The following is a 25,836-nucleotide window of genomic DNA, read 5'->3' as shown; positions in this document are numbered from 1 at the left end:
TTTATTTGAAGATCAAAATTCAATTAATAGATCGTTACAGACGTAAGAGGTAGAAAGAACCCTTCCCTTTGAATTGTTTAGATTGTAAACGAAATTTACAAAGGAAACAAATATCTTCAGTAAAACATCCGAAGTAAAAATTTGCTTCCATATCAATTTTAAATTTTAAGTACGAGTTTCTAAAGTTTTATATTGGCGGTACTAGTGAAATAATTACGGATAGGACTATCACTCTTATCACAAGGACTGTCAGTGTAGGACTGTGAAGTCCGTGCTGGTGGACTGAGAGGCCCACGCTCTGTAATGAGATGCGTCTGGCGGTGAGAGGCCGCTGGACGTTTACCAACAATTGCTCAACTTTCTCCTGGGATCAACTTTTCCCGCCATAAAGCTGAAATGCCCGCGAACTGACGCGGCGTGGCGCTGGGAGTCGGGTTGCGCCATCGCAAATCATAAGGGCGGCATCTCTGGGGGGCGCCAATTTTTAAATAATTGACTCACAAGCGGCCCCAGCGTGATCTATCGGCGACATCCGATATCTCGCCGAGCGGCCTCGCAGTTCGATTTAATTGTCAGCCCAGCGTGCCTTCCAGTCGCAGCCGAGGGAGAAATTGGACTTCGGTAGTAAATTACTCTTCGGGAAAAACGAACAAATAAAATTGTAATTGTTTAAAAGCAGCTTTAAGAATCTGTAGTGTAGATTAAATATGAATAGCCTGTGCAGTTTTTTCTTTTAATTCGGCTGGTATTAAGAAGGTGATGAATAGTTAAATTTTAACGTGATTGTATCATTCTATTTAGCTTGTTCTGATAGTGCTCGAGTTGTAAAAAGAAACAAAGTAAACTAAAGGTGTCTCATTTTACCAGGCGAAGTTAGGACTTTCTAACACCTAACCTGGGGACCAACGGTTTAAAGGTGACTACCAAACCACTACCAATGGCCGGGCAGGCGGGCTGCTTGCAAGGACAGGATCGCTCAGCGGTCACTCATCCAAGCAGCAGCCACGCTCGGCGTTGCTTGATACGGTTATCTTGCGATAACCGTTGTACCCGCTACACTACGCCATTGGATTTAGGTGTGTAGGAATTTACATGCTGACCAAAATCTTTGATTGCATTAGTTACAAGGGTGACAATCATTCATACGAACGCGGTATATGAAGACCAGATATTATTTTAGTTCCGAGTGGCCGCAGTAGTTCAAATATTTACTACCTGACCTCTCACTCTGCAGATGACAGTCATATAGCTTACTTTTGACGTGCTTCTAAATTTATAGCATTGTATGAGTCATCTCTTCTGTAACTAATACAGTGGAAGCAATTATACTCTGGTTCACTGCACCCTTACTTACGTCTGCTCAGTCATCAATACCAAGGTACTCAAGAAGTAATTTTTGTACTTTTGTAATGAATTGGAATAATGTAATAAAAAGAGTATAAAAATAAAGAAAATGAGCCTAAACACGGCCTAAATGTGAAGCGTTAAAGTAGCGGAATGGTCATTTTAATTTAGTTTTATAAATTTTAATGTCGACTTCACAATTTTATAAGCACACCATATTTCGACTCTTTTTCTGTAGCATGAAGATTGCATATGTTGTAAAATTAATTGACATAAATAAGAGTTGTAAAAATGTATCATTGCACATGGAGAACACAGTCCATGACTGAGACAGTAGCCCAACCATTACATTCTGAATTGACGTGCGAGAATGCCTATATCGGCGAGGGTCTGTAAACCTTCAAGAGCCACGACTGCTCGGACAGAGTATATATATATAATATATATATATATCTACTGGAGACTACGGCGATGCCTCCTCAAATTAATTTCTAGGTCACCTTTGAGTACCGTGACCATAGCACGAGAACATGTGTACACTTTGTAACGACGTAAATAACACTGCAGTATACAATGTAGCTGACAAAAGTCCGTTACGCAACATTGCTTTCATCTACACCGAGCCGGTACGTAAAGTAAGATCGAAATTTGCATGATTCGATAACGATAAGAAAACAAAGGAAGCCGTGAACTTGGCGGCCGCGTGGCGCAGCGAGCACAAATTGCAGAGCAACGCCAAGAGCCATGACCATCCATCCGGTTTCTTATTAATTAATGTGCAAATTAATTAAAGGCGTTATTAATTCTGTACCAGAGTAACATAATGTAATTAGACAATAGAGGCGTTATTGTAGTTATTCAATGGTAATGCAATTCTTTACTTATGTTAATGGCTCATATAATGCGTATCCCCTTCACTCGCGAGGGTTATCATCTTGTAAGTATATATACCTATTGTTCTTCGTAAATTATGGATAAAATCTCCTGTAGCCACTGCAGTTACTTCTTAATTCCAGGTTTCACTGACTATTGTTCTACTTGTGATTGTTGCCACGACTGCAAGTATAAGGGGTGTAAGTATCCTGGACACCATAAACATTTTGATTTGGTTTGGTGTTCACTCAGTAGTGCTATGTCTTCTGAATTTCGCAAAAGTAATTTTTAGACAATTTTTTTCTTAACTCGATTCCTAAACTAAATAAAATCATTACAAAAACTGCAAAGAGATTAAAGTCCTTGTGAAATAACAAGTGTACACCACGTCAAAAAAAAACTTCGAGTATCGAGAAGAGGTAATTGATATAGCTAGGAGGTTTGGGTGATGATAAAATCACAAACGTTATAAGCCACAATGTGAAATGTCACCATTAATACACTACGACGGACTGCTTCACAGTTTAGAAACATCAGTGGTCCCAGTCATGCACCTTGCGGAGTCCGCTAGAGAAAGCCCGCGAGCGCGACGCCAGGATGACCTTGGGGGACGACCACAGGTCACACCTGACCCGGAAGATCTCGCTTGGCTATCCACGCACGTAACGCACGCCTGTTATCCCATGATAGATCTAACACGCCTGCCGATTGTCCTTTCAACAGCAATAAACAACGCTGAAGCTGATCGTTCTCCTCGTTATACGTCCAGTTATTTCTATCCTGTTAATACAATACTAAAACGAGTCTTGGCTGGTGAATTCCAGCAGTAATTTACAATGATTTCAACAACTGATGTAATTCTAAAAGACAAATAGGATTTAATATGTTTGCTCGTTAGGGTAGTGGACATTGTAACTTGCAGGGAACTGAAGCAAACTCGTTAAAAAAAGAAATCTGCGAACTCAAAATTTAAAAGACCAACATAAAATATTTTAATCTATTTAAATAAATTCAATAGCTCTGTAGTTGTCTGTTACCCACAGATGCATTTCACAACATTCAAAAGTTCAAGACATTATTTGTCAGATTGGTCAAGGAATGTTCTTGTCTATATGATTGACTGATCATCGTTAATGGACAGTGACAGCAAACTAAGATCTAGATTAAGATTAATTCCAGTTCGAATCGAGTTTTTCCGGCATAAGTGCACATGTCAGGTAGATGAAATGCTACGCTAAATGTCCAATGTTGGGCCGCTTGCCATGCGCCTGAGATTGCCGTGCATATAATTACAAGATGTCACAACTGCAGTGCACCTGTGCATGACGTGCTGACTGTTAGTTCATCGATGCGGGTCGGACCGACCCACAGGATGAGTAGTTTTATTAAAAGACACGTTAGTCTTATTTATGGTCGTGATAATCAAGTTGGGAACGACCTTGCACTCTGCGAAGGTACCGGCGTAAACGGGAGCAAGAGAATTGTTCTGATCTACTTTATTAATTCATTCCTTTTATTCGAAATCATAATAATAATAAACTTTACTGTGAACAGACAATGCACACATTGTATCACAATCGTCCTACCTAACCTAATCATTCATACTGACAATACACCATTCAGACATACATTGTATCACTCACGCCTCTTTCACACGATTTACAGGCCCGGCAAATTTATTTGTTTTGATGGTCTTTGAGAATTTTAGGTTTTAATCATCCCAGCGACCCATCATAAACTCACCAACTGAGTAAAATGCCCTCGAAATTAAAAGAGTTTTCAACTGAGTTTTGAAATGTTTTCCATTTTGTTGTTTGATGTGTTCAGGGAGACTATTGATCAATCTGACACCAACCTGACACCAATCAAACTGTATATTCATGCATTTTTAATTTTAAAACATTTTTGCAAAGTGGTAAACTTGCGTTAGTACTTCCACTCAAATTTCAGACCAGGATGCATACTCATGAAATAGTTCCAACTCTTTACACCTTGTTTGTTTTAAAGTTAAAAGGACCTAAGCCCAGTCAATCCCTTAAGTCCTATGGCATGGAGCCCACAATACTTTTAATACAAAATACATTATTATATCTACCACAATTTAATTTAATATTAAAAGCGCAAGGCATCATCAGTTGTTTTTAACAGAAAACCTGTGTATAAAATAGGAAAAGATATGAAAAAATAGTTAGGATAAATTTTAAAACTAATTGTAAACACTAAAAACTAATAAATTATAAAAGTATTATGAAAAAAAGTAAGGTTTGTAATTCATGATTTTTTAACGGATTTCATCTTTTACTAATGGTAGAAAAATGTAACTGAAATTTACAGAAGGTTGGGAAGTACATTCATATTTCAATACCGTTTTTCAATTTTGTTTCTTTTAGTCCAGGAGAATTCTTTAAAAACTACACTTGATGATTCAAAATACTTTACCAGATTAATATTCAACTTCGTTTACCTCCCGAAATGTTTGACTTAAATACACTCAAGAATCTTAAAATTGGTTTGTGAAGAGACCATATAGTCTCAAAATCAGCTTTATTAGTAAAGCCCTCTCCTTTGAAAAGCACATTATTTACCTAGTTAGAGCTTTTCGACTAACAAACTGATAAAAAAAAAAGTAGCAGTCGTGGGACTGCCGATAGAAGTGAAAACGGAACTATTAAGTTGAGAGTAATTAAAACTATATGCAAAAATTATATGAAATTTTTTATGTTTTATTTATTAGTTACATATGATGGGTTAAACAAATCATGAACAAAATATAAATACAAAGTGGTTGAAAAAATAATTAATATACAATTATCTTAACAATATCTTAATAAAAAAGTACTGTAAGTATTAAAGAATATTATTTTAATGAAAAAAAGTGCAATGCAATCATTATACTTGTTGTAATTGCTCAATATTAACATAGAATACAAGTGAGTAAACACCGAGTGAACAACAGTGAGTTGAACACCGTTGTAAGTAATACAGTTATTGCTACGGATAAAGTATATAATTGCAATAACAATTAAACCCACAATATTTTTAAAACTAATAAATTAGTTAAATTAACTTGGTTCTTTCGTAAAGGTATTTTTATTGCACAATAAACTAATTTATTGAGTTAATACGGTATCAGTGAGCCAATGCGCCAACTACAGTTTCCGGCAGAAACGTTCACTCATCACTTCATACGCTACTACAGGCTAAACTAAACTTCCAATAAAAAAATTATAAATTACAAAAAAATATTCATCTATTTTCACACAACTTTCTCGCTGACAAATTTTGTCTGACCAAAAAATAAAAAAAAATCCTCGCTTACTACTTTTTTCTTGTCATTGTAAACGCTATGTAAAATGTAAATAATAATCAAAATTATTTCGAAATTTTTTTTAATATTTAAAATGTAACCAATAGATTGCCAATATTAAGAGCTTTAATTTGACGCATCTTACAGAATTGTACGACATTGGCTTCACTTTTAAATCGCGAGAGGAAGCCGTAAAGGTCACTGATTTTCGCAGTCTGTTTTCATACTCCGCCGGGGCAGTTTTAACACAGCGAGACTGACTTTTTCATGCAGGTTAGTAGTCCGCGGCCAAGTCTAACGGTTAAAAAACACAGCGAGACTGACTTTTTCATGCAGGTTAGTATCATTAGCATGTCGGTGACGCGAACCGAGGATTTTACCCTCTACCAAAACGCTCAACGCGCCTAAAGAAGTTTTCACTTCAAAAAGTTCTGTTGAAATTATGGTGTTTTTAATGTCTTGACATAAACACACAGCACTATTTGAAGAGAAATGGATACACAGTTAACCCTTTTGGGCTTGGGGATTTATATAAGGAAGTCCACAAGAGGACCTTTTGCTTGGAAATTCACTAATCGAGCTTCGGTCTAGATTGTCTAAAACTGAAGAATTGAAGCCCATTTCCAATTAAAAACTAGTGTCTTGGTTTTCGATTAGTTTGGGAGTTATACGAAATCACGTTCTGTTAACTTATTATCCCTTATTTAGCTCGATAATCTATGGTATAAATAGAATGAGTTAACCTACAAGTGCTTTGTGTTCCTCAACCCTCGTGGCAGGGTCAGATAAATTTAAAGAGCTGCAAGTTCCACATCCTTCCAAAATCATCTTTCCTGAATTCTTCATTTTTGCACCTATCTGAAGGTCCACAATTTCCATCTGATGGTTCCAAGAAATGAAATAAGATCCACATCGCTAGTGGTAATGCTCACCAACAACCCTTTCTTGTAAAGATCTTACTAGCAAATGCTTGGATCCCCCAGTTGAGGCGTGGGAACACCTCAGATCTACCCTACCACCGACACCCTGGATTATACCAGTACGCTGCGTAATCCGAATTCACCTCACATTGTAGTGGTAGACGGTTTAGAATAGCAGCAGTGGTTTTGTCTGCCAATAAGAAAGGCGGCGTTATCCCTGCCACGAGCGCCTCGGCACGTTTCTAGGTTTTTAAGTTCTTTACGGGACCAGAGTTAAGCTCGTACTATTTACGAGGGACGGACCCCAAGGCTGATGCCAACGCATTTGTTTTTATTATGCATTCCATACTTATTATTTATGTCCCGCTTTGAGGATATTTTTGAATCTGAAAGCGTGCGTGGGAGATTTTATTTCCCGCTTTTAATTCGGGCAGATTATTTGGCAAGTTGTGAGGTCGCCCGGCATCAAAGTGCGTTTTGTACGCACTCCATATTTTTCGCACGCTTTCACGGTTAATCTCGGTACGTCAACGTAATGATCTCTGATTTAATGAGCGGAGGAGAAACCTGATCGGGATTAATTACGGGCCGAGTTGTCCATTTGTCAGTACATCAGACTTTTAATTCGCTGCACTTTCTAAGGGGGCGGAGAATGCCAGGAAGGGGACAGGTAATAAAGTAATTAACAAGTGATTACTGCGTATTGACTTTGATAGTACTTAATTAACCCCAATTTGAAAACCGGTCCGTCTTCTTGTAGTTTCAAATAATTACCTAATATTCTATGAGAGGAATAACTAGTGTAGACCCGGAAATGCATCAAAATAATACATATTTAATTGATGTTGTGAGAAAAATAATTTTGTAATAACACTATAACAAGGGGATCAAAGCATCTCATTCTTTAAATAACATACGAATAGCATAGTTAGTAGGATAATGGACATGATTGGAAGATACTCCCATTTCCGGATCCACTTTTAAACAGTTACATAATTAAGTGTCTTGATGTCGAAGAGTAAAATATTTGCTATGGGTTCCGATCAGATAACTCCAGTTTCTATGTAAAATTTCTAAAATAAAATGTTTTTTTTTTTTTTTGAATAGCTACTAAGAATTCAATTGTTGTAATTAAATGACTTGAGGCCAGTAAGTCAGAGCCCTGTAGTCGGAGAGCGAAAAAGTTTGTATGGGCTCTAATGAGATAACGTGAACGCAATATTCAGTAGTGTTTCATTGAATGTCTACTTAGATTCCAGTAATTGCTATCAAACCATGTGAGGCCAGTAAGTCAGTGCCCTGTAGTCGGAGTGCGAAACAGTTTGTATGGGCACAGTCTAATGAGATAACGTGAACGCAATATTCAGTAGTGTTTCATTGAATGTCTACTTAGATTCCAGTAATTGCTATCAAATCATGTGAGGCCAGTAAGTCAGTGCCCTGGAGTCGGAGTGCGAAACAGTTTGTATGGGCACAGTCTAATGAGATAACGTGAACGCAATATTCAGTAGTGTTTCATTGAATGTTTACTTAGATTCCAGTAATTGCTATCAAATCATGTGAGGCCAGTAAGTCAGTGCCCTGGAGTCGGAGTGCGAAACAGTTTGTATGGGCACAGTCTAATGAGATAACGTGAACGCAATATTCAGTAGTGTTTCATTGAATGTCTACTTAGATTCTAGTAGCTAGTAAATTATTCAAGTCCGGTATGATGAGACAAGTAAGGTGGAGTTAGTACTATTTCGTAATTAGTACCTACTATAATATTGTAGTAATAATATTACTATTTGAATACGTCACTCGTCCAATCTGCAGGAAAAGTTCGATAATACTTTGTTAACTGCTATTTAAATATACTACTGATTTTGCACTGTACTGTTGCATATTTAATTGGAATTCAAAGGTATGTTTAGTACCAACCCTCAAATTTTAAAATCTGGGTATACTCTATATAAATAATTATGAAAATGATTTAAATGATTATTTGATTCTCGCCATTTTCAAGATCGTAAAATATTTTAAAAAAATCATATACCAGTGGAGAAAGTCCTATTATTTAAATAGTAAATAATCCTTAAAATGTATTTGTTATTCCAGTTTTAAATATGTTATTCTTGTAAATTTCAACTCAGTCAGGTTAGTTCATTTTAAGAGTAATGTAACGGCAGATTCTAACAAACATTCACGATTTATAATATTAGTAGGATTTCTATTTTACACCAGCTGGTAGGAAAACTAATCCCAGTCTAAGAAAAAAATCAGGGTTTGTTATACTTATCTAATATTTCTTTTATAGTGAAGGTAATTATTGTGAAACTTCAACCATTATTTCATTAATGAAAGGATTTACCTTACTGATTAGCATTACAGAAATAAACATTTTACTTCTCTGGACGTACTTCGTTTTTCCAAGTGACAGTCTAAACTGAAGCCGTGGCAGCAAAGTGAAACAAAGTAGCGGACAAGGAAACGTTTTCGCTCAAATTAATTAATTAATAACGTAAACAAAGTTGAGGTAAATGAAGAAAATCGGAAGGGCATAAAATATGGAGAGAAGGGAACAGCGAGGCATTCATTAACAGGGTTGTTTAAAGAGATCAACGTCGGAGAAAGGGTTTCTCATGCAAATGTTCTAAAAGTTGTACAACTCCGGCAGTAACTCTACAAGAGTCACAATGCTGATTGTACAGTCATTAATAACGGTAATTGTTTCTCGAGTAAATTGTTGCTAATTACTTCCCCTCCCCCTCTCCCCCCAACCCTTACTCCACCACCCGTTTCTTGACGCGTCCGTCTATTCTAGACTGAGATTAGCAGTTTCTTGTTCGCTTTTTTGTCGTTCGCCACCCGCTCCACCCTTTCTCAAGAATAGACCTTGAGTTATTGTACCCCTGCCCTGCCCGCTTCCTGGCATCAATTCTTGCTCCCTCGAATCACCCTCTCGTTAAGCCCATTCTTGTATCTCTAAAAAAGTGTCCTCCGTTTTATCTAAAACAACCCCATTGTTTGGCGCTTCTTTAAGGCTCCTTTTACAGGTTCCATCCTTATCTCCTTTTGAAAAAGGAGTCTCTTTTTCATTAATCACACCCAGCGTAAGTATATCTAACGCGAGAGAACTTTAGTGCTCCGGATTATTCTTGGCTTGAGTACGCTCTTATTTTTAATCATAGAATATGGGAGATGTCACACTTTATACGCAGTTTTACGATATTTTTATGCGTATTCAGAAAAAATTAACTTTAAAGTACTTCATCGTTTAAATATTGAAAAGTGTGCATTGTACATACAAAGCGTATGGGTGCGTATTAGTTATATGTTTGAAATTGTATATGCCCCATAACGCTACGATAAAATCTTATTCTTATCTTATGAAAGTTTTTAAACATATACTAATCTCTTGGTATATGACTTGGTGGAAATAAAATATAAATAGCCAGATACGATTGCATTAAATAAAGGATTTACATAGAATATAAATTAACAATTTTGATTTTTTGAGAATTATCGTAATGCGTTTGTTCTAATTACCGAAGTGTATATATTTAAATTGTTCAATCATTAATTCCAATTTTTTTAGAGTGGTCTATTTCCAGAACACTGAAACATCACGGTCTTCAGCATTCTTCCGGGTGTTTAGTAGATGTAATTCTAAAGGGTGATGAATACTCCCTGCATTTTATTACAATCTTTGATTAAAGTTAGGTTTTCACAATGAAAGTATTTTGAAGGAAAATGAGTTTTCCGACATGCTATCGTTCAGTGATATACAAATTATCTCTACCTAAAGAAGATATCAAATTGCACTTCTCGAAACGTTGCGTTTTGTTTGTGTTGCACACATCCCAGTTTTGTGTACGAATTTAAACAATCGTAAAATACAAGCTGATATTACGTTGGTTAGTGGTTGTTATAACCAATGCTGACACTACGTTGAGATAGTGGTTTTAAAAACTAATCAGCTGATACTACGTTAGTTAGTGGTTGTTATAACCGATAAGGTGATACTACGTTGATTAGTGTTTATAACCGATCAGCTGATACTGTGATGTTTAGTGGTTGTTACAACAAATCAGCTAATACTACGATGTTTAGAGGATTTTACAACAAATCAGCTGATACTACGATGTTTAGTGGTTGTTATAACCAATCAGCTGATACTACGACGATTATTAGTTGTTATAACAAATCAACTGATACTACGATGTTTAGTGGTTGTTACAACAAATCAGCTGATACTACGATGATTAGTGGTTGTTACAACAAATCAGCTGATACTACGATTATTAGTGGTTGTTATAACAAATCAGCTGATACTACGATGTTTAGTGGTTGTTGCAACAAATCAGCTGATACTACGTAGGTTAGTGGTTGTTATAACCAATCAGCTGACACTACGTTATGTAGTGGATGATATAACCAATCAATCAACTGGCACCATATTCATTAGTGGCTGGTATTAACTTGGTTACTGGGTTGATATTAACTGTCTAAAAAACTGATTTTTCAATTAGAAAATCATAAAATTTGATTTATAGAAGCATACATATTTAGTTAACAGTAAGGAAACTTTGATACGTAATGTCTATTCTGACCAAACCGTAATACCGGTCTAAATTCTAAAAATTAGCAATAATCAGAAGAAAAGTGACTTACAATTTAGAAATTTCCGTCTATAAATATAAGCTTTGGTATTGTAAACATGGACATCAAATTTTATGTAATTTTTCAGACAAGTAAATTTTTGCTTTTAGAATATGTCAAAATAAAAAGAAATATGCTTTACAAAATAATAATTATTAATAATTACAAACCTAGCGTGCCAGTCTGCCTAATTTGTACGGATTAGAGGGAGTATTAGCGATTCTAGAGCGATAGATTTAACTCTTACCCATGTTTTAGCTCCGTGTACCTTTGTTTCCCGACTTGTCAGAGTACCGGTGTGGTGTCCGAGTGTCGAGGACATGAGACCGTACCGTCACGCCGCGGTTATCTGCGGAGATGTCTCCTTGTCCAAGCCCGTTAGTATATTAACGACTTGTGTTCTGTGGCGGGCTCGGCAGATACATATTGTATGAAGCCCCAGCTGGCCGGCTGCCCCATAACTGTCCAGCACTGCCCGGGGACATATACTGTCCATGATAACGTGCATCACCTATTATGTCCATCTCCCTTGATAACAGTTAGTCTCTTGTGTCGAGTAAATGGAGGTTTTCAAAACAGTCTGCTTCGTACATGAGGGGACTTAAAAATCCTTGCTCGCGAAAATATTACATGATAAGGTACTGAGTACCTAAACTTTTCAGGACCGTTGAAAAACCACACTATATATCAACAAATATATCTTACAGATTTTTTCTGAACTTTTATAATAAGTTACGAAACTGTAAAACATAATCGGACTCAAAGCATAGCAATAATTTTGAAGCGGCCCATATTACAGAAAGATCTAAGTTAAAGTCAACAGGCTTACGTGCCGTGATGAAATGTACTCAAATTAACACAGCTCGTATAGTTAATAGTGTAGTAAATGCTAGTAAGGGCAACAGGATTTCTGACATTTGCCATCCTTATAGGTTACATAAGGTATAAAGCAACGTTTCGAGGATAGGAACCTATCCTTTTCGTCAAGTGAGGGAGGTATTAATACATACAAAAATAACGAACAGAAAGAAGTAAAGAAGGGAAATAAAAGGGTTTAAACAAACCCAAAAGCTGCTTAGAGTCCAGTCCAGGCGTTGTCAGGTGTGTCACAAATCACAAGTACGAGGATCAAAATCACACATCACACTAGCTCTGTAGAACTTCTTTACTTCTTTCTGTTCGATATTTTTGTATGTATTAATACTTTCCTCACCTGACGAAAAGGATAGATTCCAATCCTCGAAACGTTGTTTTAAACCTTATATAACCTATAACGATGGCAAATGTCCAAATCATGTTATCCTTTCAAACCGCCAATAACAAACTTTAAACAAAGAAATGCTAATAAGTAAAAACATCGTCACCCATCATAAGCTACTTGTATGCCTGAGTATCAATAGTCGCTAACCTCAGACAACAGCTCGGGTAATCTGGGATAGGGCACAGACATCTTTGACTCACACCAAGCGCATTTATTTATTTATTTATTTATTTCAACGGTAAACCATTTTGTACAACATAACTTATAACAAAGTTGGCAGCTATCCATAACCAAGCATTTTACTTAACATTAATCAAAACAACAAAATCAAAACACAATCAGAGAAAAATAACAATAATAACATAAAGGATTATGGTGATTTAAATAAGGTTTATGATGAGTGTAATGATATCCATGGAATCTGAACAACAATAATTATTGCAAGTTAACAACAATAATAATATAATAATACGTAAAGAGTCTGGGCGAGATAATAATAAAAGTAGCAGCTAAATAACAAAAATTATATAACAATAATACACGTATAGAATCTGAACGCGCATTCTGTTGGGGGCTGTAGAAACTATAATAAACAGTTCTGGCACGTGGGTCTTTAAGCACTGCATTGGCGCTTGCTACGGTATTTTGTAGCAAAAAGAAGGAAAATTGTAAAAATGGCACTTGGAGTGTTTAGTTTTCTAGTCTTTGTTATTAGTGGCCTTCAACCTACAAAGGTAAATCCTATATGTGAATTTTACCTCTTCACGCCCTATTAATCTGGTACGTAAATCCAACACCAAATCGTTTTGAATTTGCTGCTAGAAATGCTGCACACTGCATTAATATTCAGATCCGTTACCGGCTGCATTGTATCTTGGACTGCCTAAAGGATTGGTTATTGGAGAACATATATGTGCCCGGTATTCCGTTCTGTATCTGCTATCATTGCTTCTTTGCAATTGGACAGTCCAAAGGCACTCATGCACCAATACAGTTATTGGAATTATTTGGGTTAAACTCTATCCACGATGTTCAGAGGCTGCTGAGATGTTCGATGCTGATTGGACTGCTAGGTACTGATAAAGGACGCCGCGTTGAAGAAGGTTAAGGTCAATGACCTAATCAGTTCTGAAGGTTTGGTTCCACGTCGATAAACAGGCTTGAGGCCAATTTGGATCTTCCCGAGCAATCCAGTTGTCACTAATCGAAATATTTTGACTGGTTCTTTTTGAAATAATAAAATCTTCTATTTATAGAATTCACGATTGAGCTACAATTCTATATCAACGAGGTTAATCCATAGAAAGAACTTCTTTACGGTAACTTCGCCTGATATTGTCAGGGGAAGAAGACTAGGGCCAACATCACTGTGACTGTACCAAATAGTTTCGCCCCCTTCTTGAACATAATAATTGATAGTCATACCAGTAGATCAAAATCGCGTGAGTAAAAAACAATGCTAAGCCCAAGCAACAAAATTCCGTATCTCATATATTAGCTATAAAAATGCAAAATTTATATAGTTCAGCGATTCAAGGACAAAATATAACAACTTGTATAAATTGAAAAGACAACTGAAGTCTGAAACACAGAGGTAAACACGAAATCATTTTATATCGCAGATTAATTATTGGTAGACAAGGATTAAACGAAAGTAACAACACAAACAACCAGACAGAATCACATTTGACAAAAGTCAAACAGACATTGAAGAAACTTTGTTCTAAGATGTATTGCTAAAAATCTGCAAATTAACTAAAGATAATTATATAATGCATCCCTTTTTGAGACAACATTCATTTCGTTGTAGTCAAAATTTTAAAGATCTTTTAATCGCTAATGTGTTGCTCCTGTAACTAATTAAAAATTTTAATTTTATGATATGTACTTGAACAATTTCAAAAGTTTACAGAGACATTATAATCTTGTGGCACATCTGGAATCAGGTGTTCATAGTCGCTTCATATCCAAAACCATCTATAACATTGAATTTTTCAATACTGAAGAGAGAAAAAAATTAAATGATCACAGCATGACATGTTTCATTAGTTCAATGTTTAACCCATTGTAACAAGAGTAGGTTTATGGCTTTGTGCCAAACGAGGAAAATCAAATATGCTGGTTCTACTGAGAGATGGACTGAAGCAGAAAACAAGCTACCGTAGTTGAAGCATCTTAAAATACAGCGTAGGCCCAGGCTTTTCTCGAGAAGCATCTGTCTCTAACCCTAATGACTTCAAATAATTTAAAAGTCTCATTGAACTTTTCCAATTTTAAAATGCACAAGTCAACCGCAAATCATTTGCAACCTGGACGTACACAGGTGTCTGGTGTTGTGATAAACAAGTTTTTATCGAAGTACTCAGCAGGCTTGTGACATACACAGGGCGTAGAACCGTGTAGGCTAGTAGTTGTGTCACGTTGAAGTATTTATTGCTGACCAAGTCACCGATTAATTGATATGTTATTACATAGTGTAGCTAATCGAACAGCCATCATCATGTAAATGTGCCCCCCCCCGCGCTCCACCGCCTTTCAAGTACGAGGGACATTCACCTGCATTTCATTTACGGGGAACCATTATAATTTATAGTTGTCCTGGAAAACTCACTTTCCTCTCAGTGGATTAGGTTTTAACAAGAAGCGTACGATAATAGTTACGTACTGAACCCTCTTGGTCAGTTCGGTTCATGGTCATTTGCTTTTCACATAGAGTTCGTAACAATTAAAGTCTTATCTGTAAAATCATCTGAGGAAAAGAAGCGTACGAACCGGATTATAAACAATATTGATGAAAACAAGAAAAAACTTACTTACATTCATAAGTTCAATCTTGTCAGGCAATTAGTTCAAAGGAACATTTGCATTTAGTATGGTAAATTGCGGTATATTGTAGCACTCTCTAGCTAGTCTTAATTAAGAATCAGAAAATAACCAGTTCGATGATTGTAAATAAAATAAAGAGAACAATAATAAATTAATATGGTAGGACGTGCATTAGTTCTGATGCTTTTTTGCTCTCTCTGTTGAGCAACATATGTTTAACCAACTTACGAGTACATATGTACTTGTTATTGGTAAGAAATGCTCGGTTCCACTAAATTCTTTTCTTGAATTCGTTTAGATATCTCGAATGTTGAATTGAGAGTGATATGTATAATAAGGATCATAAAAAGATAAGATAAACATCAGATAAGATAAACTTTTGAATTTGCATTTACATATATTTATCTAATCTTAACTGTGATCTCTTATCTTGCACTCCAGCATACCTTGCTTGTAATCCAATTCCAAACAATTCGGTTGGTTTATTTACCAACAATATTTAGGTTGGAAATTATCTATGTAAAAAAACATGAATTAATACCTTTAAATTGCATATGCATTTCGCTGGGTTAATTTTTCTTTCATTAAAAAAAATCAAGCGCAGTTCTATAAGATATCTTCTCTAAAAACTAAAAAGTAGAACACTTTTTTACTCCACGAGGAATTGTAGGTATTTAAAGTGGTATTTGGGGGTTTCTTTTAATTAGGCCCACAGAATAAGGCTGAAGAGAAAAACGTAAAACCGTAGGCGAATGAAAGTAATTCTGTGTTCGTTACTTATAAAAATCGTACGAATAGTTCACTAAAGTAATATTTTATTAAAAACATGTATTGTCCTTACATTGTATTTCATAAAAAATTACGTACCTTAAGTAATAATTAGATAAAAGCATTTCTATCTCTGAATCTTATATACATAATTAGATGTATTACCATAAAATTCTTACCTTCAGCCGTTTTCCCTCAAGTCTGATTTCAAAATTGCCCAAATTCTTACCTTAAAATACATTTTTTTGGAAGTGCCGACGGCCGAGCGGTTTAAGACGTTGGACTTTGGATTTGAGTTAGAGATAATGCAGGTTCAAACCTGTTAGTGACCGCAGCGCTTTTTATCAGTACCATCGACCTTGTACTGTATTGACTCTCTTCCTTATTCTGTTTGGTAAGCTCCTCGCTCAGGCTGGTGGACAGCTTGAGGACGGGCTTACAAAGGGATCCCCTTAAATCCTTGTATAGTTATATAAATTGATAAATTTGTTTATATGTCAGAGAAGTTGTCTTGGAGGTAAACAAACCAAAACTTAAAATCCATCCTAACCTATAGCACCACTTTAATTTTTGTACACAATGTTTATTAGCGCATTGAATGAGTTCCAAGAACAGTTGTATATTTAGTAAGAATTATTCCTCTATAAAATTGTCATCCACGGATCGTCAATAACCTAGAGATTCAACAGACACTGCCAGTTATCCGGATGAGATATCCATCAGTCAAAACTAAAAGTGAACACAAATCGTCCATTCTTGAGTGTTAGTTGTGCTGGAAGATGCGAGATACGGGGCCGGAAGCCCGTGTTGGCCGAGGCACCATTGGCTGGCACCAAGCTGTGGCCGCCCCGCCTAGCTGCCGGTACCCGCCAAATACTATTATATTCTATTCTGTACATGCCACTGTTGTTTATTTCCCGACAGCAGCCATGTTGACTTGTATGCTATTATTGCTCGACCTTACCCCCACATCATCTTGTGCGTCAGCAGTGCTTATTCACAGCTGAAACTTGAATTTGTATTATGTTTCGTTATTTTCCACTTGGAACCTAATTGCTCCATTTTTGCTTATTTTCTACTATTTTTCTGCCAAAAATTGTAAATGAACCTTTATTTTGGTTATTTAAAAAAATACTAAAACTTTTCCTTAAAAATCTGTTATGGAATGGCAAAACAGGCCTCTCAATAAATACAATTCATGTGATATGTACGTGTAAACCGGTATTTATTCAAATAACGGTACTGCACCACATTACGAAGTAAAATGATATATCATAACGTTACACAAGATAGGTTACGTACAGTTATAAAAGTAGATTGCTGAATGTAAGAAGTTGCAGAAAACTTTGATTGTAAGAAGTTGTATTTTTATTCTTACGATACTTGGTCGTTAAAACTGAAGTAGTTTAACCTTACTACTAAATGTATAAGCAAGATTTAAATCATCGTGATCATTATAAGTATAATATTGCTTTTACATTTTACAGGTAAGGAGTTATCTTTAATATGAATTTTTTAAAAAGAAAGGACCTAAAACTGACCCTCGTGGAACACCCAACCAACAGGAACCATTGATGACATAATGACATGACTATTTACAGTCATTACGATATTTGGTCGTTAGGACTGAAGTAGTTTAACTTAATACTAAGTATCTAAGCAAGAATAAAGTCATCGTGATCATTATTATTATTATATTGCTTTGCATTTTACAGGTAAGGGGTAAATCTTTAGTAAGGATTAAAAAAAGATAGGACCGAAAACTGACCCTTGTGGAACACCCAACCCACAGTAACTACTAATGACAACTGTCCACTAAGACTCGAAAAAAATATTGAGCAACCTGACGGTACATAATGATATCGTTAAAGGTCAGAATACATACTAAAACACTACTTTATTATATCGAAGAAAAGTTTATAATCCAAGTTCTAATTATAAGAACATCAGCAAACTTTGATGAATTAGTGAAAAATAGACTCAACTATTACTGATGAACGTTATCAAGTAAATAATGATAAACAATCCAAAAGAACTTAGATTCTGTTACTTAAACGGTGGCTGCGCAAAGTTTCAATAAATACCTTGATAATGACAACTCCCGTGCTTCAGTGGCTGTGTTCACACGCATTTCTCCTGTCAATATCGGCGCTAGAATGAGCGCCTTGAAAGAAAAGAGGATGTTACCTCGCGGATTGCGGCATTCCTCTAGACTCCGTTACATTTTTTACTCGCGGTGCTTCGGGCAGTTTATGTTTTAATTCGAACCGGTCCGGGGTCGGCAGTGCAGGTATTGATGCGGCGTCGATAGTTCTCTAGTCGACACACTCCATTAATCAGCTGATGGGACTGCCGGACTGCCACTGATAATTCCTGTACTTGCTGCTCGTCTAGAGATTGTGGCTGTTTTTGAGTGTGTTCGTCCATTGAAAACAACGGTTGCTTGAGAACTTCTTGAAAAAGTGGTAGAATTTTCCTCCATCACGTTCTAGAGAGTATCGCTGCTTTACAACCGTAGTTATAGCTCGATTTTCAACAGATTTGTTGAATTTTAAACACGTATCGAATGAACTTTCAATCAAAAATATATTTTATTACCATTTACTATACAGGGAGTATTTACTTTAATTTATCCCAAGCATAATCTATTTTAGCGCCATAAGGAAGGGCATTTTGAAATATATTTGAAAAAGTAATAACTGTTCTTGATATGACTTAGTTTCTTGGTTATGCGTAAATAATTTATTGAGTAAACAAGATTCTTATGCAACTGTTTGATTACCAGTGGCCAGTCAATTTTAAATATATCAAATGGGCATTGGATATTACCCTTGATTGTATTAGTTACACAAGAGATAAATAATAGTTAAGATAGAGGTGGGCTGAGGTCCAGTAGGATTGTTTCAGTTAGTTTAGAGGTCCGACGACTTTTATTGTTACCTTTCCAATATTTTCTACCTGAGCTACTGGAGTTCCTCCAGTACTGAACAAGATGGGAGTCCGGGTGTACACTTTTTCTATTCCTGAATTTGTAGCGTTGGATGAGTTATCTCCTTGTTTAACTAATACAGTAAAAAATATTATTTAAGGTTTCTGCTGAAATTGCCAAAAAGAGTAGTTTGTTTTTATTTGTTTACATTTTATAATTTTTTACAGACATACAATTTTAATAGTATGGAGGGGACCTAAAAAATTAAAATGGAGAGTTTGATTACATCAAAGCATATCCGAACAAATGATGTGTAATTAAAATATTAAATGTAATGTATTATATCAATTATGGGAACCTTTCGCTTTTTGTGTTGCTAATTGTATCTTTCAAAAATCCTATTACCAAGAAGGGCATGCACCAAATGTACGTATATATTCAAAGAAATGTGTATAAATGCAAAAATGCGCATTTACAAACATTAATTAGGCTTCTCTGTACGAATGTCCTTTAATATTTTGGCATTTAGCGTACCGCTTAAAAAAAGGACAATACAAAAACAGCAAACAAACAGAATTAAAATAAATAAATAGGAATTTACATAAATAAACATATTTGAACATTGATGTAAATTTCTATTTACTTATAATAATTTTGTTAATTTCTTGTATTATTTTTCCATCTTTTATACGAGTTGTAATTGGTATATTGTATTATTCAGTTTTGTTGGATTCTGTTTTGATTAATAAATTATAAGGTTTTTAATTACACTAAGTCAAAAAGTAAAATTTCATTTTTTAAGTCAGTTCTTTTATTTTTTATGTGTTACGTAACAGTGTTACTTTAAAAAAAACCTATTAACTTACCTATTACCTTTAGTATATTAAAACTTGTACTGTCTTTAAAAAATGCTTTTTCAAATAATTTAATCAGAATTTTTTTCCGTCGTGGGATTTATTTTTTCTACAATTTAATTCTGAAAACGTCCAAGGTTCAACTACACCACCCTTGGCGGTGATCTTGTCATTGTTGAGAGTAATCGCTCGCGAACCGGAGAAGCGCCGGCCTTTGAAAATAAACGGACAACTGTTGAATAATATAGCGGTTTAAAATTGAAGCGAACTGAGGCATTTAGGGAGCGGATATATTGTGTGCATTAAACCGGAGTTATAGGGCCTTTACTCGACGCGGCGCCGGCCGCAGAACCGATCATAAACTATAGCATGCAACTTTAAACAGCTTGGGTCAACTGACTAACATATGTGGTTGTGTTTCTTGGATTGGGAGGGGGATCGGACCGATACGAGTTTCATTTCTTTAGAGTGCACACTGTGTCAGGTTGTTCGCTGAAGGATGGTCCTCGACTGTCATCTATTTCTCGATGATGGAAATAAATCGATCTGTGAAATCCTCGCACACACAATTGAGAGTCCAGAAGTTGATAGAATTGTGGAATTTTTCAAAAAATAAATAAAAAACACATTAATTTTGTCCCTTTCGATCTTCCATCGAACGAACTATAACCACCCTTCTCCTCCCGGCGTGTTTTATGTGTGCTCGGATGTATGGGCGGCCACACTAAAGGTCTTTACTGAAATTTATTTCCTATCTTCAGTGTTTTCTTCCGTCGATGTTCAACATTTTTACTCCCCTTAGCAAGAGGTTTTCTCTCGGCAATATCCAGGCTATTTCATGGTTTAATAACTTTCCTCAGTAAAGTTCGTCCGGTCGTCTTTTTTTCGGGGGGGGGGGAGGGGTTTATGGCATTAAAACAGGTTTGGAGTTCGCAAGGACTATCGATTGCATTCAGCTTTTTTATTGATCCAACGATGCAGGTAGTGAGATGTGATTGCTGAGGAAAAAGAGTTTTGTGTGGTACATTTGAATTTTAAAATCCTGTATTCTCAAAAGTGGAGTTTCAGGTATTTTTCCCAAACATCATAATTTAAACATGTAAATAATCAAATTGGATGCATGGAGGAATAGAGCGTGCATGGTGCATGACCAACTCAGTACTGATGAGTTACTGGTCATCTTAGGCCCAACGTCTCAAGTGATTAAGATATTCACGATTACCAACAGTCTTTTCCGAGGTACCCTATTGTAATAGTATAACAAGATGGACAAAAATAGACTGTCATCGACATTTTGATTACTAATGATCAGTATTGTGCCTTGTTCACGGTATATATTTTTGTAAATTAGAAATTATAAATTGTGGACCTCAGAGTTTACCTACAATTTAATTGGACTTAAGGCATTTGTGGAGTTCAGACTGTATATTCTGTTCAGATACTTCTTATTTAAAAAATACTCCTTTGTTTGAAGTTTATTGCCTTCCTTCCTTGCCCTTCCTTTTTATTGCCGCCATTGTTGTTTCTGGCGTGACGATCGTCATTTGCTTTTAGCCTCTGGTCAGTCGTAGGTGGTTGGTTGACGGATGCAGACGTATTGTGACATGTACTCTGTAGTTCATTTTTAATAATTAGTGTTGTGTTTAGTTTTTAATTAGGTGCATGTTTTAGAGTTAGTAGTTGTGACATGGTAGTTGTGATTCCTGACAGGCGTATCACAACGCTCTGGTAAGATTTGTTTTAACCTAGTTTGTAAATTATGTGTTAGGTTAGTTATTTACCTGAAGAAGAGATCAGATTGCAGATCTTGAAACGTAGTGTTATTTTTTTATTTCACTGAACGATGTCAAATGTCCGGAAAACTCCTGTCTCCTTAAAGATATTACTAGATGATTTAAAGGATTACTTCCGAGGCTAATGATCTTAGTATAATATTATCTGTAAGTTTCGATCATTAAGTGCCGAGCAGTTTTTGAGTCGTCAGACACTAGAAGAAGTAGTAACTCGCTTTTCTTTCACCTCCGGCTCAGAACCACCTCGCTGTTGCTCGCTTTGTCCGCTCAGTACTGACACTAGGACCAGTGAGGATCAGGCTGCCAGAAGGACATCACAGTTGTCTGCTCCGGTTTCCCACGACGTGCCGCTTTGTGAAGCTTCTGTTTTAGCATATCCATTGTGGAGGCATCAGATAGCCGCGGGCAGCACGACATTATGTCACGTTACGTCACGTTGGTACACCTGACACAATTAGCCGACACGGTGTGACCGACCTGCGCATGGTCGAGTCACTTACGTCTTCTTTGACGTGGAGAGGTCTGTTGTGTAAGCACCTCAGTGAATGAGGCCTTAAACAGGCCTAATGAAAGAGCGTTCACTAATATGTATAAATAACAGTTGTTGCAAAGTCAACAGAACTGTTGCCATTTGTTGTCGTTACGCGTTACAACAAAACATGTGAAGGAAAACTTTAGTTCTTACAAGTTGTTAGGTTTTTTACATGGCGATGGCAAGAGTTGAAATCTTTGGTTCAATCAATATGTCTATTAGTATTAATCAACTTTAAAAGAAGATTAATTATTGTTTTCAAACCCTGTGAATTCAGAATAAATAATTACAAATCGTAATTACTTTTTGAAAAAATTATAATTTTTTACATACAGCATAAAAAAGCAATTCTGTCAATGTAACTGCTTTGTATTTAAACAGGACAATGATTTTTTTAAGCTGACATTAATTACAGTTCAAAATCAAATAATGTTTAGTTGTCTAGTGAAAATAATAATTTCATTTTTTAATATTGATCACTACAAGGACGTTGCAATTGCAAAGAAAATATTCTCTCCTGTTAATAAAAGTGTGCAAATTCCCCAACCGTTCATTCATTTACCTATAATATTATCCCAGCCATAAAAGAGATTTCGATACAAAAGCCAGGTATAATACCGAGCCGTGATTGAAGACTTAATCTGGAAAAGATCAAGAGGAGAAGTCTTCAGCAATCAGGGAATTGATGCCATTCCAAAGCATTAATTACATAAAAGCTTTTGATATCGGAGTGAATGGTGTTTCACAGGGATGCGGTTTAGACCCCGCCGTGTTCCTTGTGGATTACTGGACACTGGGCCTCAATATCGTGATCAAAGGCTCATAACAGCGGTAACGTCTCAAATATTGTGCTTCTCGACTCTCAACAAACCAGGTTCCACGTTCCTTTTTCTAAAACATTCTGGCTTGGTTGTTGATAACGATGTCTATCATCTTTCAGTTTTTTTGCAACTTTTCAGGTTTTATTGATATCGTTTATGCGTGTTTCATGGAAAAATTATATTACGTTATTCATTCAGTGTTGTAACATCCTCCAAACCGACTACAAATGTTGATGTTTCCTAAGATGTGCTAAATTTAAGATGTTCAGTGTTCAAATCTCGCGCGTGTTCCACAGTTTTGAATATTTACAGCTGTCATCTAGCAGTTCTAAATTAACGCAAGACTAAAATTTCCAGTGTTTTATAATGTAACATAAAGACTGTCAATAAAAATTAGTGTCGTCGTTCTTTTGCTTACACCGACTATACTAAGACTATACAGTTTTCATTTTGATGCTACCTAAATTGTGTTTTTAAAACAGTAAAAAATACTTTAGTCGAAAGGGAAATGGGAATTGAGGAATTTAGAGAATGTTTTATGTCAATGGTTAAGAGGAATAGAGTGACAACTAAACAGTGAGAGGAGGTGCTAAAAATGTGATAAGATATTTGAAAACGTTTCTTGTTTTTAGAAGTGCTAAATGTCACAAAATTCCTAGTACCGATTGAAAATATCTCATGATATCTGTAAGAGATCAGCTTTCCTGGTGGAACGCAATACTCCACTTGACCTTCGGCGTAGCACAGAGGTAAGGCTGCGGCTTCCTAACCGAGAGGTCACGGGTTCAATTCCCAGGGAGGTCAATACAAATTTTCAAATGGTTTTTACTAATTTCCCTTAAAAACTTCAGTATTTGAGTTAAAATACAATTGGCGTAAAAAGAGATTAAAATCAGTTGATGAAGGGCTCTTTTAGCTGTCTAGAAAATGTTAAAATTTTAAATAAATTTAAGCTATTTAGTGTCGTAATATTATAATTGGAACAAACCACTTTCGAATTAAGGAATAGTAGTAATGAACAATTTCGGATGGCATTGCCGTACAATTAACGTCGAAATTATATTTTTTCAAAGTGAAAAATGTACAGCTTGATTTATAAAGCACCGTGATAGGGTCAGATGAAGTTTTACACTATTACAGTGTACACAATGCCCTGTGTGGTGCGGGGGGCGGGGTGGGCGGGGGCCGGGGCGCGGTTTGGCACTGCCTGCTCACCGCCTCCACAGCGCCAGTTGTCCACTATCACTCAAAATCAAGTACTCAATAGTCTGTGAAATCAGAATTTCGGCCCCCGACCACGGCGCTGGGCTGGTGTAATGATGACAAATTCCAGGCCACCGTGATAAGTGTCTGATGTATGACTGCGAAGTGACGGCGCCTCCCGCTAGTGTGTTTGAAATGATCAGGGATTTACACCACTGATATGGATCTTCGATTGGCTGAACTTGAAATTTGACAAACATAATGAAACAAACTCATGTCAATCTTTGATATAGTAGTCAAAACGTTGGTTGAATTTGTGAGTAAAACATGGTTTCCCGAACATTTTACAGTGATACAAAAATAATCAGTAACACTACGTTTCGAGATTTGCATTCTGATGTCTTCCTCAGGTGAATAGCTAACCAACAAATACCTACCTGACTATGAAATGGGGCATATTGCAGATCTCGTAGTGGTACTGATTTTTAGTATCAAATCACATTTATTTCCACAAATTACTGAGAAAACAGAAGAAAATATGTTATATTGAAAAAGAAAACAAATGTACCATTTGGATATATAAAGGTAGTAAAATATACAATAATATTTAAGTAATACAGTTCAAAATAGTTAACATTAAATAATTAAACTCTAAATAATATTTAAAATTTTGTACCACAAAGAAATTAAATCTATATATTGAAATAAAGAGAGAAATTAAAATTAAGTAATATAAACCTGGTGAAAACAGCATTTATGATTCAATTAATTTGGTACCTAATTTCTGTATAGTAAAAAATAACATGGGAATAGAGCCTACGTGGGCCTTAATGGCCTATACGTAGACTCGAGTTTAAATTTTGGGTTTATCACTCAAAGATGGCAAATGTCCGAAAATATTGTTTACTTCACAATCCTTCCATCGTCAAGAACAAAGTTCAAACAAAGGATTGAAATTTGTGCTAGTAAGAAATTCACAATTAAGAAATAAAAGTAAATTATGTTAAAGATAATATAAAATATAAACCTTTGCTGTTTATTAGAACTAAAATCATTTTGACTCATTACTATCGCATCCAAATTTTAAACATCTATAATACAGTTTCTGACCCCTAGTGGTTTTGAATGCCTGTTTTATACATACTAGTCTTTCAATATAACTAATAATATAACTGACTATACGGGTCCAAACAGGTTCTTTGGTATCTCAGATGCGAGTGCTGCAATCTGCATGCACGTACAGGAACTAATCAGCACCCATGTTGTGACTTAGTTAATTTCATGTAGCCTAACAGTCCAATAAATACTAGATATTTACACTACAGATTATTTGATTGCGCTGGTTTAATTACGCATTTTAATGTTTGTATATGGTTTGTGAATTGTAAAGTGACCTAGTTGTGCCATTTTTAATTTAATAAGACATAGTGGAGAAAGGGCCACATACTGTTTAAAGGAGAGCCAATAAGTATTTGGTAGTTAGAAGTGGGGTAAAAAATTGTTGTAACTGTAGGAATAATATTATTTAGGTTGTTTCATTTGAAGTGAAATATTGTTCTTATGTTATTGAGTATATGTTCTTCAAAAAATGTTATAGCTTATAAAACGTTAGACACCAGTCGATATTCCGCTTTCCAATAATATTTTACTAGTTTTTTCTTATAAATCGGGAAGTAACATTGGTATTATTTGCATACATTTTTATCTTTCATTCTAAATCTGATTGTAATAATGGCAGTCATTAGAATTTGTATAAGGCTTTGT

At 35.8% G+C, this 25,836-nt stretch overlaps 1 protein-coding gene across 1 annotated transcript in view; it reads left to right on the top strand.

The window, feature by feature from the left end:
• Positions 1-25,836, top strand: part of LOC124357852 (transcription factor SOX-13-like) — a 331,085-nt gene that overhangs the window by 123,335 nt on the left and 181,914 nt on the right. The window lies entirely within an intron of this gene.

The sequence above is a fragment of the Homalodisca vitripennis genome, chromosome 3 (genome assembly GCF_021130785.1).
Source record: "Homalodisca vitripennis isolate AUS2020 chromosome 3, UT_GWSS_2.1, whole genome shotgun sequence".
Taxonomy (NCBI): Eukaryota; Metazoa; Arthropoda; class Insecta; order Hemiptera; family Cicadellidae; genus Homalodisca; species Homalodisca vitripennis.
Note: the sequence above shows the minus strand (reverse complement) of the source record. Positions and strands in the feature narration are given on the sequence as shown.